Genomic DNA, 23,808 nt, shown 5'->3' with positions numbered 1-23,808 from the left:
GTTATGAGGAGCCAGGCAACCAGGAAGTGTGGAGATCACAGCAGAATTACAGCTACTTCAAAGCAAAAACGAACAATGAGGACATGAAACCAGTACTGCAGTAAGGAAAAGGAAGCTATTTAGCTAAAAAAAAAAATCCTTTAGTGACCCTTTAAGGGAAAGGGGGCTGCTATAGGCGAAGCATGCAGTAACCATCTATAGTGTCTGACCACCTGCATTGGGGTAGACGTGACATTCTTGACACAGACCTTCAGAGCTTGTGCTATGTGCTTGCACGCATGAGTGACATCATTGCGCCCCTGGCCACTCATATAGCTGGAAGACCGGGGGAAGATATCAGCCCTCTCAGCTGTGACATTGCTGCAGGGCTTTGTTCTAAAGTAAGTCTCTCATAATATGATAGTATGCGATGCATACATTGCCTTGCATGGACTTTTTTTTTTTTTTTTTTAACCACCAGCGGTTTACTGCCGCTTTAAATGATAAAATATCAACATATCCTCTGCACATGTAGTTTAACTAAATTCTTAAAGCAAGAATCTGCTAAAAAGAACAATACTTGCATCACACCTGATCTGGAGTCCTTCTGAATTTATATAAGAGAAAGACTTAAAAGATAAAAAAAAAGCCTGCCAGCATTTGTCTCTTTTTCAAGATAAAAAATAAGTTGGGCAACTGGGCAAGCACAACCTAAAAAGGATGGGCCAGATTCACGTAGCTCAGCGGATCTATAGATCCGCTCGATCTACGTGAATTAAGATCCGCTCCCGCAAGTTTAGGAGGCAAGTGGCTAATTCACAAACCACTTACCTCCAAACTTGCGATGGCGGATCCTAAATCCCCCGGCGGAATTCAAATTCCACGGCTAGGGGAGTGTACTATTTAAATCAGGCGCGTTCCCGTGCCGATTTAAATGCGCATGCGCCGTCCGGGGAATTTCCCGGCGTGCATTGCTCCCACTGTCACTAGGACGTCAGTGGTTTCGACGTGAGCGGGACTTGCGACGCGCGTGTTCGTGAATCGGCGTACGCAAACGACGTTGGAAAATTCAAATTCGACGCGGGAACGCCAGCTATACTTAACATTGGCTGCGCCTGCTAAAAACAGGGGTAAGTATACGACGGGAAAACCGCTACGGAAACGACGTAAGAACACTGCGACGGGTCCGCGTACGTTCGTGAATTTGCGTATCTCGCTGATTTACATATTATTTATCGTAAATCAGCAGGAACGCCCCCGGCGCCATTTTTAAATTGAAAAAAAGATCCGACAGTGTAACACAGTATAACACTGTCAGATCTTAGCCCTATCTATGCGTATCTGATTCTATGAATCAGGCGCATAGATAGGGCCAGTGTAAGTCAGAGATACGATGGTGTATCTGTAGATTCACCATCGTATCTCTTTGTGAATCTGGCCCGATGTCTTTAGTTTTAGAGCATTGGTGGTACAATAAATCTTCATCTTGCTGGTGATCTTTTATACATATGTTCAGTTGACTAACATTTTATCACTTGCAGAAATGTTTTTAAAAAAAGGAAAACGTCTTGACTGTGTATCTCTAGTACAAGCTACGGGCCAGATTCACAGAAGAAGTACCGCGTCCTATCTTTAGTTTGAATCCTAAAACCAAGATACGACGGCTTTTGGCTTCGATCCGACAGGCGTACGGCTTCGTACGCCTTCAGGTCGTAGGTGTAATACTTCGGCGCCCGCTGGGTGGGGTTCGTGTCATTTTCTGCGTCGGGTATGCTAATTCGCTTTTTCCGGCGATGAGTGAAGCAACAGGTTTTTGTGTAAGTATTCTGAGTAACCCGATTATGATGTGTGCAGTAGCTTGTGGAGCTATAGCTAAACATTGCAGTCTTAGGTTTGAAAAAATGTGACCTTTTTCTAGGCAACAGAAAATAATATGTTGTTGAAACTATATTTTTAGTGTGCATTAGTATAACCTTCAAAGGTAGGTTTTGGCATATTAAAAAAACAGCATGTTTTAGGTAGGCATTTCAGGAGAAATGTTTATAAAATGATAGTTAAATTCTGGTTAGTAGCTTCAGGGTGCAGAACTATGAATTACCATAGCTTTTCAGCAAACTTTAAAGTGCCATAAATTCATTACATACAGTCCCTCATTTTTCATAATACATTACAATTAACTGCCTACAAGCTTTCAAATAGGACTCTTTTTGAAGTCATAACAAATGGAAAGAATGTATTTGCACATTTATAACCATCTTTCTAAATTTTTTAGAATATGTAGTTTAGAAATTAACTATTCCCCCCTTCATTAGCTCTAATCATAATTTCAAAGGACTAGTAAACCTAGTTTACATGTTGTCTTTATTTAAAATTCATACAGTAAATATCAATAATGTAACATTTAGAGTCTTAAAATGGGTTTATTAATATTTATTTAAAATAAATGAGTCCCCCCTCCCCCCCCCAAAAAAAGGGCGCTGACACTCAGACGCAGCAAACACCTGTATTTGACTATATATCATCTTGCTCCTTTGTAACCCTTCTAGGTACCCCCAAAATCCAGGATGATTTGTGATGTTTTATCTCTTTTTGTTAAGCACAACGATGGACCAATAGTAGGGCACATTATGCAGGAATGCACCAAGTGCTAATTACATCAAACATTGGTCTGGAATAGGTACCTAGGCATACAAGCTGGTGTTTAGGAAGTACCTGCTCTTTGAGGAAGTGTTAGCCCAGTTCTATTTCAGGGGAGGGCACACATTTGCTATAAAGTTTAATTGAAGTCTCACACATTTGAATCTCTTAACACTTTCATGTCTTATGATTTGTGACTGACATTTACTTGGAAATGCTTTACAATACCTGAATAATAAATTATCCTCAGTAAAAATGCTGCTTTCTCTAAAATGCCTTGAGCTGGCAGAGTAACAGCCATGCCACTCAGCCCAAGTATCCTCACACAGGCTTGTAGGAAGGCAGGAGGATGTGTCTGATTACATCAGTGTGAATTACTGGGGGTACCTTTTTGGTGCCTGTTATACTCTAGAGCAGGGTTTTTCAACTAGAGTTCCATAGAAACCTAGGGTTCCTCCAGAGGTTGCTAGGGGTTACTTAATCAATGAGCAATTTCTGCCTCTCCGATAAGTTCCCACTGACACCATTGATATTGTTAGCTATCTGTAAGGGGCTATTTATTCCTAATGACTAAAGCCCTAGAGAGCATTCTTCCCACTGACCATCACACTAATGTATCATATGTTGTAGATATAGTCATTTTAACAGGGGTTCCCTGAGTGGGGAAACTTATTTCAAGGGTTCCTGAAATAGTTCAGAAAAGCTGCTCTAGAGTCATACTTAGACACATTGCACAACTGCTGTAAAAAGATGGTAAGACTATGAAAATGGAGGTTGTTAGTAATATATCTATCTGATTGCATATCCAACTGATATGGGCACAGTGGTAGCATTTTATGGGCACAGTAACTGCGTTTGATGGGCACAGTGGCTGCGTTTGATGGGCACAGTGGCTGCGTTTGATGGGCACAGTGGCTGTGTTTAATGGGCACAGTGACTGCATTTGATGGGCACAGTGGCTGTGTTTGATGAGCACAGTGGCTGCAATTGATGGGCACAGTGGCTGCATTCGATGGGCACAGTGAGGCTGCAATTTATGTTTTTTTTTTCAGTTTGTTTGCGCCCCCAAAAAATGTTGAGCACCAGTCGCCACTGGCCCACACATGCACTGCACACACTCAATAGATTCATATGGAGAGTTTGTACTCATCCAGAGCATTTTAAAAAAAAGAGAACTTGCATCCTCATAACCTCTAACTGAATCAATGGGACACAAAAAAATTGTACAAAGTGTGATGCAAATGTCCTTAATACAAGGGAAGGTTATCTTGGAGAGATATAGAGCCATTGGCACAATGCCAGTCTAGACAGAGAAGAGGAGTCACCGCTCCAGGTGGATCTTTAGCAGGCAAATCAAGGAACCTCCCAGGAATCCAAGGTGCTGGCAATGCACTACGCAAACATGGAAAAGTGGAAATGGATGGACAGCCGCACTCCAAAGGATCTTGAAGAAGTAGTCTTTATTAATAAAAACTGGACATGCAATGACTAAGCACTAACTGTGTGCGAAACGCGTCGGCTGTCCCCTTATGTGACTGTATTTTTGGATTTGCATGTCCAGTTTTTATTAATAAAGACTACTTCTTCAAGTTTCTTTGGAGTGCGGCTGTCCATCCATTTCCACTTTTCCATGTTGGCACAATGCCAGTCACTGGCATGTCTCCAGACTTTAAAAATAATATAGTATAAATAACTGATCTTAGCTCTTTGAAAACTCATGGGTGTAAGCGATCTTGTCTAAGTGTTTTTTTTATTTTACTTCAGTCTTTTTTGGACCATATTAACACTCTTCATAGCATTTTTAATGCAAATTACGAGAGCTCAAATTATCCTTCATGTTTTATGTTACCAATCTAAAAGATGGTGTACATAAGTGTGTGCGAACATTAGAAATGACTAATGAGAATAGAAATTACTAATAATTTTAAAGAATTTGAAATTTTGATGTAAACATTTTAACACATTTCATCACATATAGGATGTGCTTTGTGCAGCAAAACTGTTAAAGCATGCAATTGTTTGCTAAATATATTAAGTTATACCAGAAAGCTTGTTTTTAAGGGCGCAAAGGTTTGTTAATACCAATTACAGTAATGATTGAGACTGTTAAGTACTTAACCACTGGCTTGATATCTTTTCGTCACAGCTTCTTTCTTTTCACTTGAAAAGGTCTGGGAGTATCCCAGCTGATTTACAGGAAGAAGTATTCAATTTATCACAAATGCTTCATTACGCATTAGCAGATCTCTTGTGGAGTAGAGCATCATTAACCTCTGTACTGATAGAGGGGCATATCGTTAGTAATAGCAATATTCTCTAATATTAATTAAAAAATTGCACAGTTCTTTAGTCTCATGCATAATCATGGTAACATATTAGGACTAGGAGTGCCTAGTTCTTAAGGCTAACTGTGTTATTGTTCTGTGAATGTATGCTTATGTTTTTAGGATGACCACAAACCTTACATGACATTTGACCAACCCCATCTTTGGAGGCCTCCAGTAAGCTGACCTAGGTTGTTGGACAGGCTCTGAAGTATTTGGATAATGTGACTACAACTAAATGTCAGAGATAACTTGTATGATATTTGAGCATTTGTCAAGCATGCAGGTTGCCTTTCAGACACACACTGAACCTTATTAACCGCTTATCAAATGTCTTGGAAATGCCAAGAAAACAATACAGTATTGGTAATCAGTTTAATTTGCCATTGGTGAGTACTTTGCATAAAACACTTAAAAAGATAATAATAATAATAATCATAATAACAATAACAACAAATAAATAGAGAATATATAGGTATTGTATGTAATATTGTCTAGCACTAAGCTTACTTTTTTCTTCTGCTAGATGTTTAAAGGAAGCTTTCCAGGAACTCTGACCAGAATGTATAACAAGTAAGTATACATCTGCATAGTCAAACATATTTTGCTCTGTTCTTTTTTCGTTTGGCCTACTATTGCTTTGTATAGCCTTCAAGGTTTATTGAAAGACAAAAAAACACACATCTCAGTTATTTCACAATTTTTTTTATTAATTGCACAGATATAAATGTATATGCTGGTAGCTCCTCAGGGTAGAGCACAGTAACAGGGCATCGGAGATTTGATTGGTCTTTTGGTTACCAATAGTATCTACAATACAGTACATTCAAGATAATGTTTTTCCTTTTCATTTATGTAACCACAGTAATTCCCCGTTTTCCATTTTTGTCTGTCTACTGTTGGGGGTCAACTTCAAGTGTAGAGCTCTCAGAGAGGTAGTCCAGATGCCAAAGTATGTTTAAGGGCTTCCTGCCTGTGTTTATTTATCACCTTTCCATCACACAAAAAGCAAAAGGGTTTTCTTCCCAGGGGTCTGCATCAGCACAATCCAGTATGTAAGAAAACATTCAGCCTCCTGGCTAGTTATGAGACATGTTGGGTCATCTTTGACCTACAGGCTGCTTTAGAACAGTTTGCATACAGCCCTTCTTTCCAACACACAGCTTATCCCTGAGAAAACTTAAATTATGCCCCAGGTGGGAGAAATAGTGTGACCAGAGCTTTACACCCTACTTGCTTCTTCACAGCGCTACCACTACCTTCAGCTTATCTCACAATTCTAGGGGGCAGGTAAATCCCATTCATGACCCTGCCCTGGACCCAAAAGGGATATTGGTCATACTACTCCTAAATGCTATTTGTTTAGTTAGGAGATGAGCCACATCTGGTTATATAGAGCTGTCATTCCCCCAAAGTGCAGGACATAACTCTGCATTTCATGTTCTTACACAATATATTCCCATTGCACGTATTCTTGGGCAGAGCCAAAGGTGAGTGTGCTTCAATAATGGCCAGCAGGTTGGCGGATATCAGCACAGATACAGAACATATGTTACAAGCACCTTGGATTCATAAGCAAAGGTCCAAACATTTAATAAAGAGATCACATCACAAGCAGTATCTGCTCAGCAGACTGACGTCTCTCCCCAACTAAAGACTCTCTCCCCAACTAAAGTGTTGGTCAAGAAGCCTATCAATGCTCCCAGTCCCAAGGAGGCAGTGGAATACCAAACACATTCTTGAATAGGCACATCAGGGTGAAATGTGTCAAGGAGGGGTGGTCTGTATGCCAATTGTGGCTAAATAAAGATATTATAAATACAAACCATCACCCAGGAAAACTTTTTTAAAACACATAGCTGGAGCTTCATTATAACTGTTGGAGCATTTGACTGTTTGGACAAATGACAATACACAACATCCTCATCTGTATTTTATGCAAATGGAGAAAGATTAATTAAAAATACAACATTGTTTAGGTTTGCATTTTATGAAAGTATAACTGCTGCTTACAGTGATTTTATGTCACAGTACATATGTGCCGAAAAATTGGCTTTGATTGCATTTGTTTTTTATGTTGGCGCCTATAAAATGAACGAAGAAAAAAATATATAATCAAGACAATAGGGAATGGTGGCTGACTAATACCTTTTATTATAGAAGAATGTTCCAGTGCCAGCTGGTAGCCACAGTGCCTCAGACTGCCTATCGCTCACACGCAGCATGGTGACAACTTCATAATGAAATAGGAAATTCAGGGAGGCATAAACACAGCTGTTTATACTCATAAAATAAGACTTTTACAAGGCAAAGTTTAGTCTATGGTAAGACATGTTCAAAAACATTATGCAGAAATCAAAAATAATAGCACACTTGATAGACAAACATAATCAAGATATTATGTTTTGACTATATAAGCAAATGTATTAAAGAAAATGTACTCTCTTTTCAATTATTTTTGGAATGTGCGTGTAAAGTAGATTGACTAAATACAAATAGCATTACCAATAAAGTTTTTATTATTTAAAGTATTAATAATAATTAATAATTTGATTATTTAAAAAGCTTAAATTAATAGTTTGTAATTTTACATGTATGTGGGGCAGCCATATTTGACCATTAAATGAGAAGGCTCTATGTCCCGTTTAGCAGTACTACAGAATAGTTCTGTTTTAGTGCTCCATCTCACAATGCAAGCCCATGACTTGCTCAACACATTAAAAACAATGCACACTCCATGTGCAGCTGATATCTCACCAGCTGTTAAGAAGGTGGGTAGAGTAAATGCAATTTGAGGATTTTCTACCTCTGTTGGCTAATCTACAAACTGACAATGGTATCATTAGCAGTAATCAGCATGGATTCATGAAGAATCATTCTTGCCAAACCAATCTATTAACCTTCTATAAGGAGGTGAGCTGCCATCTAGATAAAGAAAGGCCCGTAAATGTGGTGGATCTGGATTTTGCAAAAGCATTTAATACAGTTCCCCATAAACGTTTACTGTACAAAGTAAGGTCCGTTGGCACGGACCATAGGGTGAGTACATGGATTTAAAACAGCTCAATCTCAGTATTTGCGGACGATACTAACCTAAGCAGGGCAATAACTTCTCCGCAGGATGTGGAAACCTTGCAAGAAGATCTGCACAAATTAATGGGGTGGGCAACTATATGGTAAATGAGGTTTAATGTAGAAAAATTTAAAATAATGCATTTGTGTGGCAAAAATATGAACGCAATCTACTCACTGGGGGGAGAACCTCTGGGGGAATCTAGGATGGAAAAGGACCTGGGGGTCCTAGTAGATGACAGGCTCAGCAATGGCATGCAATGCCAATCTGCTGCAAGCAAAGCAAACAGAATATTGGCAAGCATTAAAAAGGGGATTAACTCCAGAGATAGATGGATAATTATCCCACTCTACAAGACTCTGGTCCAGCAGCATCTATAGTATGCTGTCCAGTTCTGGGCACCAGTCCTCAGGAAGGATGTGCTGGAACTAGAGAGAGTCCAAAGAAGGGCAACAAAATGAATAAAGTGACTGGAGGACATTAGTTATGAGGAAAGGTTACGAGCACTGAACTTATACTCTCTGGAGAAGAGACGCTTGAGAGGGGATATGAATTCAATGTACAAATACCGTACTGGTGACCCCACAATAGGGATAAAACTTTTCTGCGAAAGGGAATTTAATAAGACACCCGGCTATTCACTAAAATTAGAAGAAAATCGGTTTAACTTTATACTGCGTAGAGGATTCTTTACTGTAGGAACGGTTAGGATGTTGAATTCTCTTCCACAGGCAGTGGTTTCCGCAGGGAGCATCAATAATTTCAAAAAAAATATAAGATAAGCACATACAATCACACACATAGGTTGGACCTGATGGACTTGTGTCTTTTTTCAACCTCACCTACTATGTAACTATGGGGCAGATCCACAGAGCAAGTACGCCGGCGTATCTACTGATACGCCGGCGTACTTTCAAATTTCCTCAAATTTCCTCAAACCAAGATACGACGGCTTCTGGGTTCGATCCGACAGGCGTACGGCTTCATACGCCTTCGGATCGTAGGTGCAATACTTCGGCACCCGCTGGGTGTAGTTCGCGTCGTTTTCCGCTTCGGGTATGCAAATTAGCGATTTACGATGGTCCACAAACGTCTCTCTGGATCTGGCCCTATGTAACTATATAGGGGGAGGAGTGTATACAGAGGGGGTTGTTAATCAGTTTCAGCTGCTTTGCTGTTAATTGAAATTAACAACAGGTGCACTAGATGGGCAACAATAAGACAACCTCCAAAACAGGAATGTTTTTTCAGGTGGAGGTGTCTGACATTTTTTTCCCCTACTTATTTTCTCTGACTGTTTTTCACTAGTTTTGCATTTGGCTAGGGTCAGTGTCACTACTGATAGCATGAGGCGATACTTGGACCCTATAAAGTTTGCACAGGCAGTCCAACTCCAGGATGGCACATCAATACGTGTCATTGACAGAAGGTTTTCCGTGTCTGCCAGCACAGTCTCAAGAGCATGGAGGAGATTCCAGGAGACAGGCAGTTACTCTAGTAGAGCTGGACAAGGTCCTTAACCCATCAGCAGGACCGGTATCTGCTCCTTTGTGCAAGGAGGAACATGATGAGCACTGCCAGAGCCCTATAAAATGACCTCCAGCAGGCCACTGGTGTGAATGTCTCTGACCAAACAATCAGAAACAGACTTCATGGGGGTTGCCTGAGGGCCCGACGTCCTCTAGTGTGCTCTGTGCTCACTGCCGGACACTGTGGAGCTCGATTGGCATTTCCCATTGAACATCAGAATTGGCAGGTCCCCCACTGGTGCCCCATGCTTTTCACAGATGAGAGCAGGTTCACGCTGAGCATATGTGACAGATGTGAAAGAGTCTGAGGAAGCCGCAGAGAACTGTATGCTGCCTGTAACATCGTTCAGCATGACCGGTTTGGTGGTGGGTAAGTGATGGTCTGGGGATGCATATCCATGGAGGTACGCACAGACCTCTACAGGCTACACTATGGCACCCTGACTGCCATTAGGTATCGGGATGAAATCCTTGGACCCATTGTCAGACCCTACACTGGTACAGTGGGTCCTGGGTTCCTCCTGGTGCACGACAATGCCCGGCCTCATGTGGCGAGAGCATGCAGCCAGTTCCTGGAGGATGAAGAAATTTATACCATTGAATGGCCCCCAAGCTCACCTGACCTAAATCCAAAAGAACACCTCTGGGATATTATGTTTCGGTCCATCCGGTGCCAGGTTGCACCTCAGTCTGTTCAGGAACTCAGTGATGCTCTTGTCCAAATCTGGGAGGAAATACCCCAGGACACCATCCGTCATCTCATTAGAAGCATGCCCTGATGTTGTCAGGCATGCATACAAGCACTTGGGGGCCATACAAATTACTGAGGACCATTATGCTTGCTGCATAATTTTTTCACTTTGATTTTCGGGGTGTCTTTGAATTCAGCCCTCTGTAGGTGGATAATTTTCATTTGCATCAAATGATGTGCCATCCTTTCATTCCTAACACATTACCCAGTCCATATCAGTATAGATATCCAGCATGAGATTTTTGCCCGTTGAGATCTGATATGTTTTCAAAGTGTTCCTTTAATTTTTTTGAGCAGTGTATATATATATATATATATATATATATATATATATATATATATATATATATATATATGCACTAGCCAATCAAGACGGCCAAAAACCAGGACCCGGAAAAAGCTACCAGCGCTGGAGCTTGCAGGCATTTAGTTCCACTTTAATTCTCTCTTTGCCTGCATAGATAGTAAATAAATAGTAAAGTCAAGCCCAAACATGCTGATATTCAATCATGGACAGCATATTTTAGCCCAAATATTGAAAAAGCTAACTAACTTTCCACAATATGATGTTTTTCTCCTCTAGTTCACGCATCCCTATTCTTTCAAATTAACTGAATTATTCAAAGTGGCCTAACTTTACCTCTTTTAATATTCACATGTAGTGGATATTTTAAATAAGGATTAACTCAAAGGTCTTCTTCACACTTGCTGGTGTTTATCCTTGCATGCATGAAAGACGCATGCATTTTTAAAATGTTTTCATTATTTGTTAAGACTTGGGAAGTTACTTATTTAAAAAAAAACTTTCTCTTAATTTTTATAATTTCTGGACCTGCTCCAGTGTTGAAGTCAGTGATTTCAGTACCTGCTCAAAGTGTTAACTAGTTGATCAGCGTGGGCAACCAGCAACTTTAGAAGCAGATTGGCAAAGCAGCCTCCATATTTTTCTCATCATAGGTTTTACTTTAAAAAAGACACTTTAGCAACTATGATTGCAACAATAAAAAGATAACACCGTCTTAGCTGCCCAACAGTCTTGGATACCCATTTCATTTACTTGGACACGTCTGTCAAAATCTATAAAATCACTTAGTAGCTGGCACTGGTAGTTTAGAATAGTACCAATATCAATATTGAGTTAGTCTTAATAAAGATGCCTGGAGAGTAAATTTGATCCGTAATTTTTAATTTACACATTGATTGGTTTGTAAATGCTGGTCTGAAAAGCAATGTGCGCAGCAGGTATTTACAAAGAATTTGCAAATTTTTAACTTACTTCACCACAATTCCCACCCTGCTGTCTCTCTAAGTGGTAGCCACATTCTTCCCAGAACAAAATGGTCATTGCTGGCTAGCGACACTCCACAGGCTGATGGTGACTGTATAGTATTGGGACTGGCATATACTTTTTCTGCCAACAGTCCGACGATATGTTGTCAAGGACACAATATACTTGCATTCTTGGCAACATGGTACACTGTGTTTGTCCAGGCCCTCAAGTTTGTATCTTTTAGCTAATAAGTGGCTGATAATTAGCATGCACACTTTGCAGCTTGGGGTTCTGAGTTTGAATCCTACCAGGAACAATAATTGTTAGTTAAAAAAAAAGTGGTACTGTAGATAAAATGTAGGGGCCGGATTCACAAAGAGTTACGCCGGCGTATCAGTAGATACGCCGACGTAACTCGGAATCTAAGCCCGTCGTAAGTTTAAGTGTATGCTCAAACTGAGATACGCTTAAACCACTGCGCCGTCGTATCTTAGGGTGCAATTTTTCCGCTGGCCGCTAGGTGGCGCTTCCGTTGATTTCGGCGTAGAATATGTAAATGACTAGATACGCCGATTCACAAACGTACGCTTGCCCGTCGCAGTAAAGGTACGCCGTTTACGTAAGAGATACGTCGCGTAAAGATAAAGCTGCCCCCTAGGTGGCGTAGCCAATGTTAAGTATGGCCGTCGTTCCCGCGTCAAAATTTGAAAATTTTACGTTGTTTGCGTAACTCGTCCGTGAATGGGGCTGGACGTAATTTACGTTCACGTCGAAACCAATGACGTCCTTGCGGGGTACTTTGGAGCAATGCACACTGGGAAATTCCACGGACGGCGAATGCGCCGTTCGTAAAAAACGTCAATCACGTTGGGTCACCAATAATTAACATAAAACACACCCCCTCATCCTCATTTGAATTAGGCGCGCTTACGTCGGCCCCATTTACGCTGCGCCGCCGTAACTTAGGAGGCAAGTGCTTTGTGAATACAGCACTTGCTTCTCTGACTTACGGCGGCGTAGCGTAAATACGATACGCCGCCGTAAAAATGCGCGGAACTACCTGAATCCAGCCCTATACATTTTATTCTCTCCCATTTATAATGACACTAAAATTAGGTTTCTGTTCCAAAGCACGGCAAACATACTTAAACATAAATAACGGCTTTTTTCAACTGTGCGCATTGTTTATGTGACAAATGTAACAAAAACAAAATGAATAAAAAAATTAAAATATGAATAGTTTAAAAATAATAATAATGGGGAGCATTAGCATAGCGTTTTATCAAAAAATTACTTTTTTTTTATACGCTAACAAAAATAATTATGATAATATATAAAAAATCTTTTATAATCCTAATATATAGCTCTATCAAAATAAGTCCATACATTAATCAGTCTGTGCAGCAAATAAGTGATAACTCTCCTTCCCAAAACTGAAATTAAATCCCAATGTGCATTTTTTATTCTCCACCACCATCAGAGAGGTTAAAGATGGATTCTCACCTTAGTTTAAGACCTTTAAATTATAAAAGGTCCTAATATACCTGTTTCCTTTAAAGCCGGGATCAGCTGGACACCTGACACACTAGTTTTTCTTCCTCCAGTTTATTTAATTCCTCAGCAAAATCTAGCCATAAAAGGACAAATAGTGCTCTCTGTATACTATTTGTTATCCCTTTTTAGATATAAACCGCACTCACAGAAGTATTAAAAACAAAGGCTTCAACATTGCTGTGCAGAACAAGATGCGCCCTGTGGCTTAGCACTTACTGCAGAGTCCAGCTGACAGATCACACCATCATATTGGTCGGGCTGCAACTTTCAACATAAATCACCACTATTTATGCTTTGCGCCTTGCGGGCGCTCCGCCCTACGCGTTTCATCAGTGATGACTTTATCAAGGTTTCCTAGTACAGCTCAATATGGTCATAAGGTTTGAAATGCCACCTAATTCTGTCAGTTAGGCCCACTGTTTCAGCTGAATTTGATATGCCTGCTTTAAAGCTGAAGTTTAGGTGTAATTTATTTTGTGCATAGTTACATTGGTCCATTTTTGATCAAGTATATAAGTATGCATATCTCATACTTGACTAATCGCTGTGTAAACTGTAAATCATTGTAGTAGTCACCACTGCTACAGTAGTCTTCCAAGTCCAGTGCTGAGCAGATGCAATTCTGAAAAGTAAAGACCGGGCCCAGCAGTGCCCCTATTAGAGAGTGGTTACAAAGCATTCTCTGACTGAAGCAGGTGGAGATAGTGATGTCACCACCCCACCTCCTCCAATCAGAGAATGCCTGGTATTGAAAATAAATTACAAGGCTTTCCATGAATGGCGGACCTGGAAGACTTCTGCTTTACCTTTAGTAGTGGTGACTACTACAATGATTGGCAGCTTACATAGGGATTGGCCAGGTATGAGACATGCTTAAAAACGAATCAGACCTAAACTTCAGCTTTAAAGTACAAATTTCCAATAAACTGGCTGTCACTTTAAGCCAGTGGTCTCAAAGTACCGACCCGCGGGCCATTTGCGGCCCGCGGACCAGTTATAAATGGCCCGCAGGCAGGGTGGAAGTGGGGGGAGCAAAGAGTAAAAAAAAAAAAAGTTTTTTTTTTTTTTTTGTGAGCTGGTGCTATCTGGTGGTTGGTATTACAAGTTATTACCACCAGATGTGAGCTGGCGCCATCTGGTGGTGGCCGTTAGTATTACAAGTTAAGCATTACAAGTTAAACAGCAATTCTAATGTCATTTTACACTATTTTCACTGCCATATTCTTCCCTCTAATTAGAACCCCCAAACATTATATATATTTTTTATCCTAACACCCTAGAGAATAAAATGGCGATCGTTGCAATACTTTCTGTTACGCCGTATTTGCGCAGCGGTCTTACAAGCGCACTTTTTGGGGAAAAAATTACACTTTTTTTAATTAAAAAATAAGACAACAGTAAAGTTATCCCCATTTTTTTTTTATATTATGAAAGATAATGTTACACCGAGTAAATTCATACCCAACATGTCACGCTTCAAAATTGCGTCCGCTTGTGGAATGCCGACAAACTTTTTTACCCTTTAAAATCTTCATAGGTGACGTTTAAATAAATCTACAGGTTGCATGTTTTAAGTTACAGAGGAGGTCTAGTGCTAGAATTATTGCTCTCGCTCTACCAATTGCGGCGATACCTCACATGTGTGGTTTGAACACTGTTTACATATGCGGGCGCTGCTCGCGTATGTGTTCGCTTCTGCGCGCAAGCCCGTCGGGACAGGGTGCATTTTCTGGCTCCTAACTTTTTTAGCTGGCTCCTAGATTCCAAGCAAATTTGTCAAACCCTGACTTACACCAGTGCTGGTGGTAATAATGCGCTCGCTGACACCAGTGCTGGGGGTTAATAATGTGTTCGCTGACACCAGTACTGTTGTTTTTGAAGTTTGAAAGTTTGCATGCGGCCCCCCATGGCATATGAAAACTTGTCTTGTGGCCCTCAGGTAATTTGAGTTTGAGACCCCTGCTTTAAGCAACCTTGATTTACAAAGTACTTTATTAAGATGTTATCAACTGCTGAAATAAAATGATTCCAAACAATTTAATACAGATCAGTGTGTGTCGCTTTACATAATTTTTGCTTCAAAATATATAATAAAAATATTCCAAGTATAAATTCCTTTAGAGTTATTGCACACACAGTTTTTTATGAAAATTACATTCTTATTAGGAAATGAATTATGAAATTAATATCTAAAAATATATTGCACCACTGTTTTCATCATCCAGTGTAACAATCCAGTATATAATGCTAAATTCTTTGCTCAGTAGACCAGTGGCTTGGCTCGGCTTGCTGGGCTATTTGTGGACCATGTGTTTTGACATCAGTGACAATTGCTGCTGTCTGATTTACTGACGTTGACACCATCACTTGTCTATCTACCATCTGCAACAGGAGATAAAGTGTTGTGTTTAGTAGCCTCATCTGACATTGTGCCACCTTGATACGAGACAACAGCTGATTGCCTTTGCCTTTTCAGACAAATTTAAACCCTATCGAGCAAAAATGCTTCTTTGTAAATTATGCTTTCGGAGATTGCTTTCTTTTGTATAGTTTAGGGCATTTTGCCGCATAATTTAAGGTCATTTTTAGATTGACTTTTAAGTCTCAATAACTGCAAGATGAGCTTACTGGCATTACAGGCAGTAATATGATGGCAATGAATATGAATGGCTTTTTGAGAGCTCTGGGTTTATTACAGGCCAGTTGCATAAAAAGACTCTTCCTCCATTGTCATGCAATTCACTGTCAGTTTAAAGAGCATAGCATTTTTTTTTTATCAGTCATGTTTACATAATAACAATGTAATAATTACTAAGAGTTTATAATATCTTCTAATTATGCATTGTGCTGGCTGAGGTGCATTTACCCTCCTAAAATATTTACTACAGTACCTACATTATTAATTATAATTCATTTTCATAATTTAAAGCGGGGGTTCATCCGAAACATTTTTTTTTAACATTAGATTGAGGCTAATTGTGGGAAGCACAATCGGGTGTTTTTTTTTTAAATCAATGCAGTACATACCATTTTAGAGATAGATGTTCTCCGCGGCTTCCGGGTATGGTCTGCGGGACTGGGCGTTCCTATTTGATTGACAGCCTTCCGACCGTCGCATACAGCGCGTCACGAGTTGCCGAAAGAAGCCGGACGTCGGTGCGGCTCTATACGGCGCCTGTGCACCGACGTTCGGCTACTTTCGGCAACTCGTGACGCGCTGTATGCGACGGTCGGAAGGCTGTCAATCAAATAGGAACGCCCAGTCCCGCAGACCATACCCGGAAGCCGCGGAGAACATCTATCTCTAAAACGGTATGTACTGCATTGATTTTAAAAACAAAAACCCGATTCTGCTTCCCACAATTAGCCTCAATCTAATGTTAAAAATTAGTTTTTCGGGTGAACCCCCGCTTTAAATTGGAGGCTGTGCCAATGATCATGATTTGACTTTTTCTACTTATTAAAAGTTTTAAAAACCTAGATTAGTATCCCTCATGTCACAGAGCAGTGAACAGCATTACAGAAGTAGACAAGTCTTAATTTTTTTTATAAACATTAACAGAGCTAAATCCGATATATACCCATTCCTCAGTGTGTGCTTATGCGTTGTCCAGTCATTTGTTTCTAATATATAATATACCGGTTTATTTTATCATAGAGGGGTGACAGCAGAAATATATATATATATATATATATATATATATATATATATATATATATATATATATATATATATATACACACACTTTATCTCACAAAAGTGAGTACACCCCTCACATTTTTGTAAATATTTTATTATATATTTTCATGTGACGACAATGAAGAAATTACATTTGCTACAATTAGTGAGTGTACAGCGTGTATAACATTTTCTGTCCTCTCAAAATAACTCGACACACAGACATTAAGGACAACAAGGTCTCAGGTGTGAATGGGGAGCAGGTGTGTTAAATTTGGTGTTATCGCTCTCACTCTCTCATACTGGTCACTGGAAGTTCAACATGGCACCTCTGGGCAAAGAACTCTCTGAGTATCTGAAAAAAAAATTCTTGCTTTGCATAAAGATGGCCTAGGCTATAAGAAGATTGCCAAGACCCTGAAACTGAGCTGCAGCACGGTGGCCAAGATCATACAGCGGTTTAACAGGACAGGATCCACTCAGAACAGGCCTCGCCATGGTCGACCAAAGAAGTTGAGTGCACGTGCTCAGTGTCGTATCCAGAGGTTGTCTTTGTGAAATAGACTTATGAGTGCTGCCAGCATTGCTGTAGCGGTTGAAGGGGTCAGCCTGTCAGTGCTCAGACCATACGCCATGCACTGCTTTAAATTGGTCTGCATGGCTGATGTCCCAGTAGGAAGCCTCTTCTAAAGATGGTGCACAAGAAAGCCTGCAAACTGTTTGCTGAAGACAAGCAGTCTAAGGACATGGATTACTGAAACCATGTCCTGTGGTCTGATAAGACCAAGATAAACTTATTTGCCTGGACACAACCTAATCATCCCATGCACACGTTACATTTGTGTGAACTTCCTCAGCGGGGCAGGGCCACGGCATCACTCGCCAGCCTATTTATAATGCACTGTTATTATGGCAACAGCCAATGCCAAACAAAGCGGCGAGAGACACGGCTTTTTGGCCATTGAACAAAATGATCTGTGAACCAGGCATCTAGATCGGCTTTAACAAAGAAAGTGTGTTACGAACGTAACGCGAAAGGGGGAGGAGCCACATATGGATAACGTCACCCGCTGATATCCTTTGTAACCAGAGAGACATATTTTCTGAGATTTAAGCAGTCTGGAAAGGAGCTTTGATCCGTATTAACCCATTGGTATTGTGGGATCTGCTTGCATGACTACCTGTTAGCTCAGGAGTCCATGCTTTAAGGTATGAGTAGAAATAAGATCGGGGGTGGAGGGACTGTCACCTATATTGATTTTTTATCATCACCTGCAAAGGTTTTCTGGGACCTGTTGTCCATCAACTCTCTGCATTGTATTCTTATCGCTGCACCTATACTGCATTTTGGGACTTGTTGTTTATCAACTCTCCAGATTGTTTTGTTTGTGCTGCACTTATACCATTATACTACAGGGGCTAGGAGTAGCTGTTATTTAACTTTGCCTACAGGACCAGAGAATAGAAGAATAGGGGGGGGGGGGCTGGAGTTGCAGTATCCTGAGTAATGTGAAAAGTCCAGGGAGAAGGAGAACACAGGTAAGCAATGCAGAGGTGAGATAGAGAGGGTCACTTATTGCTGCACTCTGTACTCTGTGTCACTACTGACCTCTGAACTCTGTAGTAAGTGATGCAACGCTCAGAAGTGACTCAGGGGACGGTAAGTAAGTAAACCAGAATTCAGAGGTCAGTAGTAAGTGAGGCGGAGTTCAGGGGTCAGTAGTAGGTGAGGCGGAGTTCAGAGGTCAGTAGTAGGTGAGGTGGAATTCAGAGGTCAGTAGAAAGTGAGGCTCATTTAAGATGTCAGTAGTAAGTGAGATAGAGTCCAGATGTCAGTAGAAAGTGAGGCTGAGTTCAGATGTCAGTAGTAAGTGAGGCGGAGTTCAGAGGTTAGTAGAAAGTGAGGTGGAGTTCAGATGTCAGTAGTAAGTGAGGCGGAGTTCAGGGGTCAGTAGAAAGTGAGGCGGAGTCCAGATGTCAGTAGTAAGTGAGGCGGAGTTCAGGGGTCAGTAGAAAGTGAGGCGGAGTCTAGATGTCAGTAGTAAGTGAGGCGGCGTTCAGAGGTTAGTAGAAAGTGAGGTTGAGTCCAGATGTCAATAATAAGTGAGGCGGAGTTCAAAGGTCAGTAGAAAGTGAGGTGGAGTTCAGATGTCAGTAGAAGGTAAGGCGGAGTGTAGAGGTCAGTAGTAAGTAAGGTGGAGTGTAGAGGTCAGTAGCAAGTAAAGCAGAGTTCAGCTGTCAGTAGTAAGTGAGGCGGAGTTCAGGGGTCAGTCAAAAGGGAGGCGGTGTTCAGGGGTCAGTAGTAATTAGCATCGAAAGGACACCCAATCTGGGTGCAGTTAGATAATGCTACCACAGGGGCATATAACAACCATCATGAGGGAACAAAGGGCCTGTCTGCCTTAAAGGAAGCAAACCACATTCTCTCACAGAAAGAAACTCACTGTTCATTGATTTTGCACTCCACATCCCAGGAGTGGACAATTGGCAGGTGGATTATCTCAGACACAATCAAATGGACCAATGGGAACGGTCTCTTTACCCAGACGTGTTCAGTCTGACAAAATGGGCGATTCAGGATGTGGACATCCTAGCCTCCAAATTCAACAACATGCTACCTCTGTTGCCAAAAACAGGGACACTCTAGCCCTGGCCTCGGATTCCCTTACAATCCCGTTTCATCTAAGGCTAATTTATGCCTTCCCTCCAGTGTGAATTCTACTTCGCCTGCTACACGAAATAGAGCAAGAGAGAAAAGCAGTGGTTCTAAATGCACCAAATTGTCACAAAAGAACCCAGTACATAGGCATACTCAGGCGTTTATCAGACAATCTCTGGACCCTTCCCAACAGGCCAGATCTGCTATCTTAAGGTCTTCTATTGCATCCTGATTCTAAATCTCTGTCTTTAAAAGCATGGCTGTTGAAACCAGGTCTTAAAGGATAAAGGAATTTCTAAGTCTGTGATTCCTTCTTTGCTAAAAGCAAGAAAAGCCACTTTCAGAAAGATTTATTGTACATGGAAATCTTATTTTGCCTGGTGTGAACGCCGTCAAGTCAGCCCCAGAAATGACTGTGCATAGCATTCTGGTTTTCTGAAAACAGGTCTTGACTAGAACTTAGCTCTAAGCACCTTTAAAGGGCAGGTATCTGCCTTATCCATTCTTTTAAAAAGCCCCCTGGTGGCACAATCCCTAAAAATCCTTATTCAAGGTGTTGCAGCAGCCGGTGCCTCCATGGCATCATCATTCTGTTCTATCTGCCTTGCAGAAGTCAGCCTTGAACCCATCAGAGATATTCCTCTTGAGGTTTTTGCTGGCAAGTAGCCTTTTTACTAGGTATCATGTCTGTCAGAAGATTCTGAACTGGCAGCCCTTTCCTGTAAAGAACCTTTCCTCATACTTCATAACTACAAGGTTGTTTTACGCCTAAGAAAGAGAGGTGGGGTTCAGAAGTCAGTAGCCATTCTTTCTTTCAAAGGTGGTTATAGCATTCCACCTCAGTGAGGACATTTTACTGCGATCCTTGTGCTCTGCTACTTAACATCCAAAGGAATTGTTGCTGCATTGCTTGGGGATAGTCAGAGCTATTAGAGTATACCTTAAAGCTACTTCTTTCATCAAAAAACAAATTCCCTGTTTGTTCTTTCCTTAAGACTTTGCAAGGGGTACCATGCTTCAAAATCAACCAATGCACTGTGGATAAAGAATTTCCTCCTCCTGTGCTGTTACATGCCCATTGGTGGGATTTTTCTAGGCATTTCAGTACTCAGCCTCTGTAGGGCTGCCACCTGATCTATATCATTTTACCATGTGGATATTCAATCTTCTGCTGATGCAGCTTTTAGCCTCAAGATTCTAGCAATGAATAGATTCTGAACTTGTTTTTTTGACCTCTGTTGTTTTTTGGGTCTGTTGACACCGTTCTGTGTCCCTAGTTGTAGCCCTCCCTTCATACTCATTGATTTGGGGTGGTCCATGGTGTATGATTATGTTTCTGTACTATACGATTAATTTTTGACTTTCCTGTAAATTCCATGAATTGGAGTACAATACAGGACACGGGCCACCTACCCTGCTTTCCTTGGTTTACTCTGCATTGCTTGCTAAACAATCCTGCCAGTGTTCATACACCTGAGGTATAACCCATGGTGTATGAATATTTTGCCTGTGTCCTGTACTCCAAGATATAGAATTTACAGCTAAGTCGAAATTCCCTTTTCCCTGTTCCCACCATATTTGTTGGGCTGCATATTTTTCTGCACATTAGCGTACAAGTATGGTGTTAACAAGACACATAGGAAACATTTGTCTCAAAAATAATTCTTTAGTTAAACCATATATAATAGATTATATGCAGCACCTGCAGCTCCCAGCACAGGAAATTTACGCTAGTCATATAAAATGCCTAGAAATTTCCATGTGTTTGATCCCTAAAAGTTATCACCCCTTAGAGCAGGGATATGCAATTAGCGGACCTCCAGCTGTTGCAAAACTACAAGTTCCATCATGCCTCTGCCTCTGGGTGTCATGCTTGTGGCTGTCAGTCTTGCTATGCCTCGTGGGACTTGTAGTTCTGCAACAGCTGGAGGTCCGCTAATTGCATATCCCTGCCTTAGAGCTTTCATGTTTTATTGTTAAAAGTGGGCTTTATTTTGTATTTTTGATTTGAATTAACAGAAAGGACATTTTAATGTCAATTCGAAAACAAATATCTGCAGTGATTTCGATAAATTACAATTAAAAACTAAAAAGAAATAAGCAACGGCGTATATATATTTTTGGGTGCAAATTGTATATAAACATGGGTTTTGCTTTGGAGTTCTGGTTTGCTTCAAGTTATATCACTTTATACTGTATGGCCCGGATTCACATACATTGACGCATATTTATGCCAGCGTAGCGTATCTCTTTTACGCTACGCCGGCGCAGTGCACAGAGGCAAGCACTGGATTCACAAAGCACTCGCTTCCACTCGCTGTTAAAGATACGCTGGGTTTCCTCTGCGTAAGCCAGCGTAGGTGGTAGTGGCGTGAGCCATGCTAATGAGGTGTGACCCCATGCAAATGATGGGCCAAGCGTCATAGAAGTACTGGACGTATCCCAGTGCGCATGCTCAGAATCACGTCGGAACTACTCCCTAAGATACGACGGATCACTGTTAACGACGTGAACGTAACCTACGCCCAGCACTATTCACGTACTACGTAAACGACGTAAAATACGGTGGCTGTGTTCCCTGGTCCATACGTTGGCATGAGTTGTGTCTCATATATGGGGAATAACTTTACGTCGGGCGTACGACCTACGTAAACCGCGTATCTTATGCGCCGGGCGCAAGTACGTTCGTGAATCAGCGTATCTCCCTCATTTGCATATGTGCATAGAAAATCAATGGGAGCGGCAAATGCGCCAAGCGTAAATATGCGCCCACGATACGACGGCGTAGGCAAGTTACGTCGGTCGTAGGAAGCCTATTTTTAGGCTTATCTCATATTGTGGGCACGGCGCACAGATATGACGGCGCATAGTTACACTTACGTGGCGTATCTCCAGATACATCGGCGTAAGTGCTTTGTGAATCCGGGCCTATGTGTTTACTATGTCTTTAAAATTGGACATACAGTATGCCTTTTAATACTTATTTTCTTTCACTTTCTTAGGCCATGGAAGGGAGACAAGCTTCCAATCAATGACGAAGCAAGAAAAAATAGGCAGCAGAAACACACATTTGCTTCAATGAAATAGATCTTGTGAAAACTTCCATCTTATAATGTGGTCAGTGCTCACTATAGCACCACTCTATCATTCTAGGCCATATACATGTCAATGGAAGTTCAGTTCTTTTAGATATTTCTCATCAGTGTGCCTTCCTTGGGTGGCATATATAGCCTACATATAAAGTAGGTAATTATACAGAATTCGTTGGTCCATGTGTATTAACATGTCAGATTTTGCAACTTTCACTGCAGGTCCAGTTTCCAACACCAAGGGCACAACTACAGAAATAACAACCCAAGCAACTGTGATGGGGTCCAGGGACAGAGAAGAGCCTGAAATAGCCATTTCCTGAAAAAGGACAGTAAAACAAACGTGCTCAGCGAATAACTGCTCAGAGGCAAAAAAGTATGAACTACGTACACTGTATAATCAAAAGTATTGGACACCTGCCTTTACATGCACAGGAACTTTGATGACATCCCAGTCTACGTCCGTAGGGTTCAATATTGAGTTGGTCCACCCTTATCAGCTATAACAGCTTCAAGTCTTCTTGGAAGGCTGGCCACAAGGTTTCAGAGTGTTTCTATGGGATTGTTTGATCATTCTTCCAGAAGCGCATTTGTGAGATCAGGCACTGATGTTTTATGAGAAGGCCTGGCTCGCAGTCTTCACTCTTATTTATCCCAAAGATGTTCTATCTGAGGCCAGGATTCTGTGCAGGCCAGTCAAGTTCCTCAACCCCAAACTCGCTCATCCATGTATTTATGGAGCTTGCTTTGTGCACTGGTCCAAACCATATGATGGAGGGGGGATTATGGTGTGGGGTTGTTTTTCAGGGGTTGGACTTGGCCCCCTAGTTCTAGTGAAGGGAACTCTTAAGACGTCAGCATACCAAGACATTTTGGACAACTTTTTTGCTCCCAACTTTGTGGGAACAGTTTGAAGTTGGCCCTTCCTGTTCCAACATGACTGCTTGCTAATGCACAAAGCAAGGTCCATAAAGACATGGATGAGCGAGTTTGAGGTGTTTGAAAATGACTGGCCTGCACAGAGTCCCGACCTCCACCCGATAGAACACTTTTGGGACGAATTAGAGGGCAGATTGTGAGCCAGGCCTTTTCTCCAACATCAGTGACCTGACCTCACAGATGCGCTTCAGGAAGAATGGTCAAACATTTCTATAGACACTCTCCTAAACCTTGTGGACAGCCTTCCCAGAAGAGTTGAAGCTGTTATAGCCGCAAAGGGTGGGCCAACTCAATATTGAACCCTATGGACTAAGACTAGGATGCC

The 23,808-nt window shown here is 41.2% G+C and overlaps 1 long non-coding RNA gene across 2 annotated transcripts; it reads left to right on the top strand.

Moving 5' to 3' along the window:
* Positions 1-1,772: 1,772 nt before the first annotated feature.
* Positions 1,773-22,905, top strand: LOC120931891. 2 transcript variants are annotated; one of them, XR_005747904.1, is made up of 4 exons: positions 1,773-1,796; positions 5,467-5,513; positions 22,458-22,572; positions 22,767-22,905. It is a non-coding gene; the product is annotated as an uncharacterized LOC120931891 (long non-coding RNA). The 2 variants fall into 2 exon arrangements; XR_005747903.1 differs by having other exon boundaries at positions 22,458-22,905.
* Positions 22,906-23,808: the final 903 nt, after the last annotated feature.

The sequence above is a fragment of the Rana temporaria genome, chromosome 3 (assembly GCF_905171775.1).
Source record: "Rana temporaria chromosome 3, aRanTem1.1, whole genome shotgun sequence".
NCBI lineage: Eukaryota > Metazoa > Chordata > Amphibia > Anura > Ranidae > Rana > Rana temporaria.
Note: the sequence above shows the minus strand (reverse complement) of the source record. Positions and strands in the feature narration are given on the sequence as shown.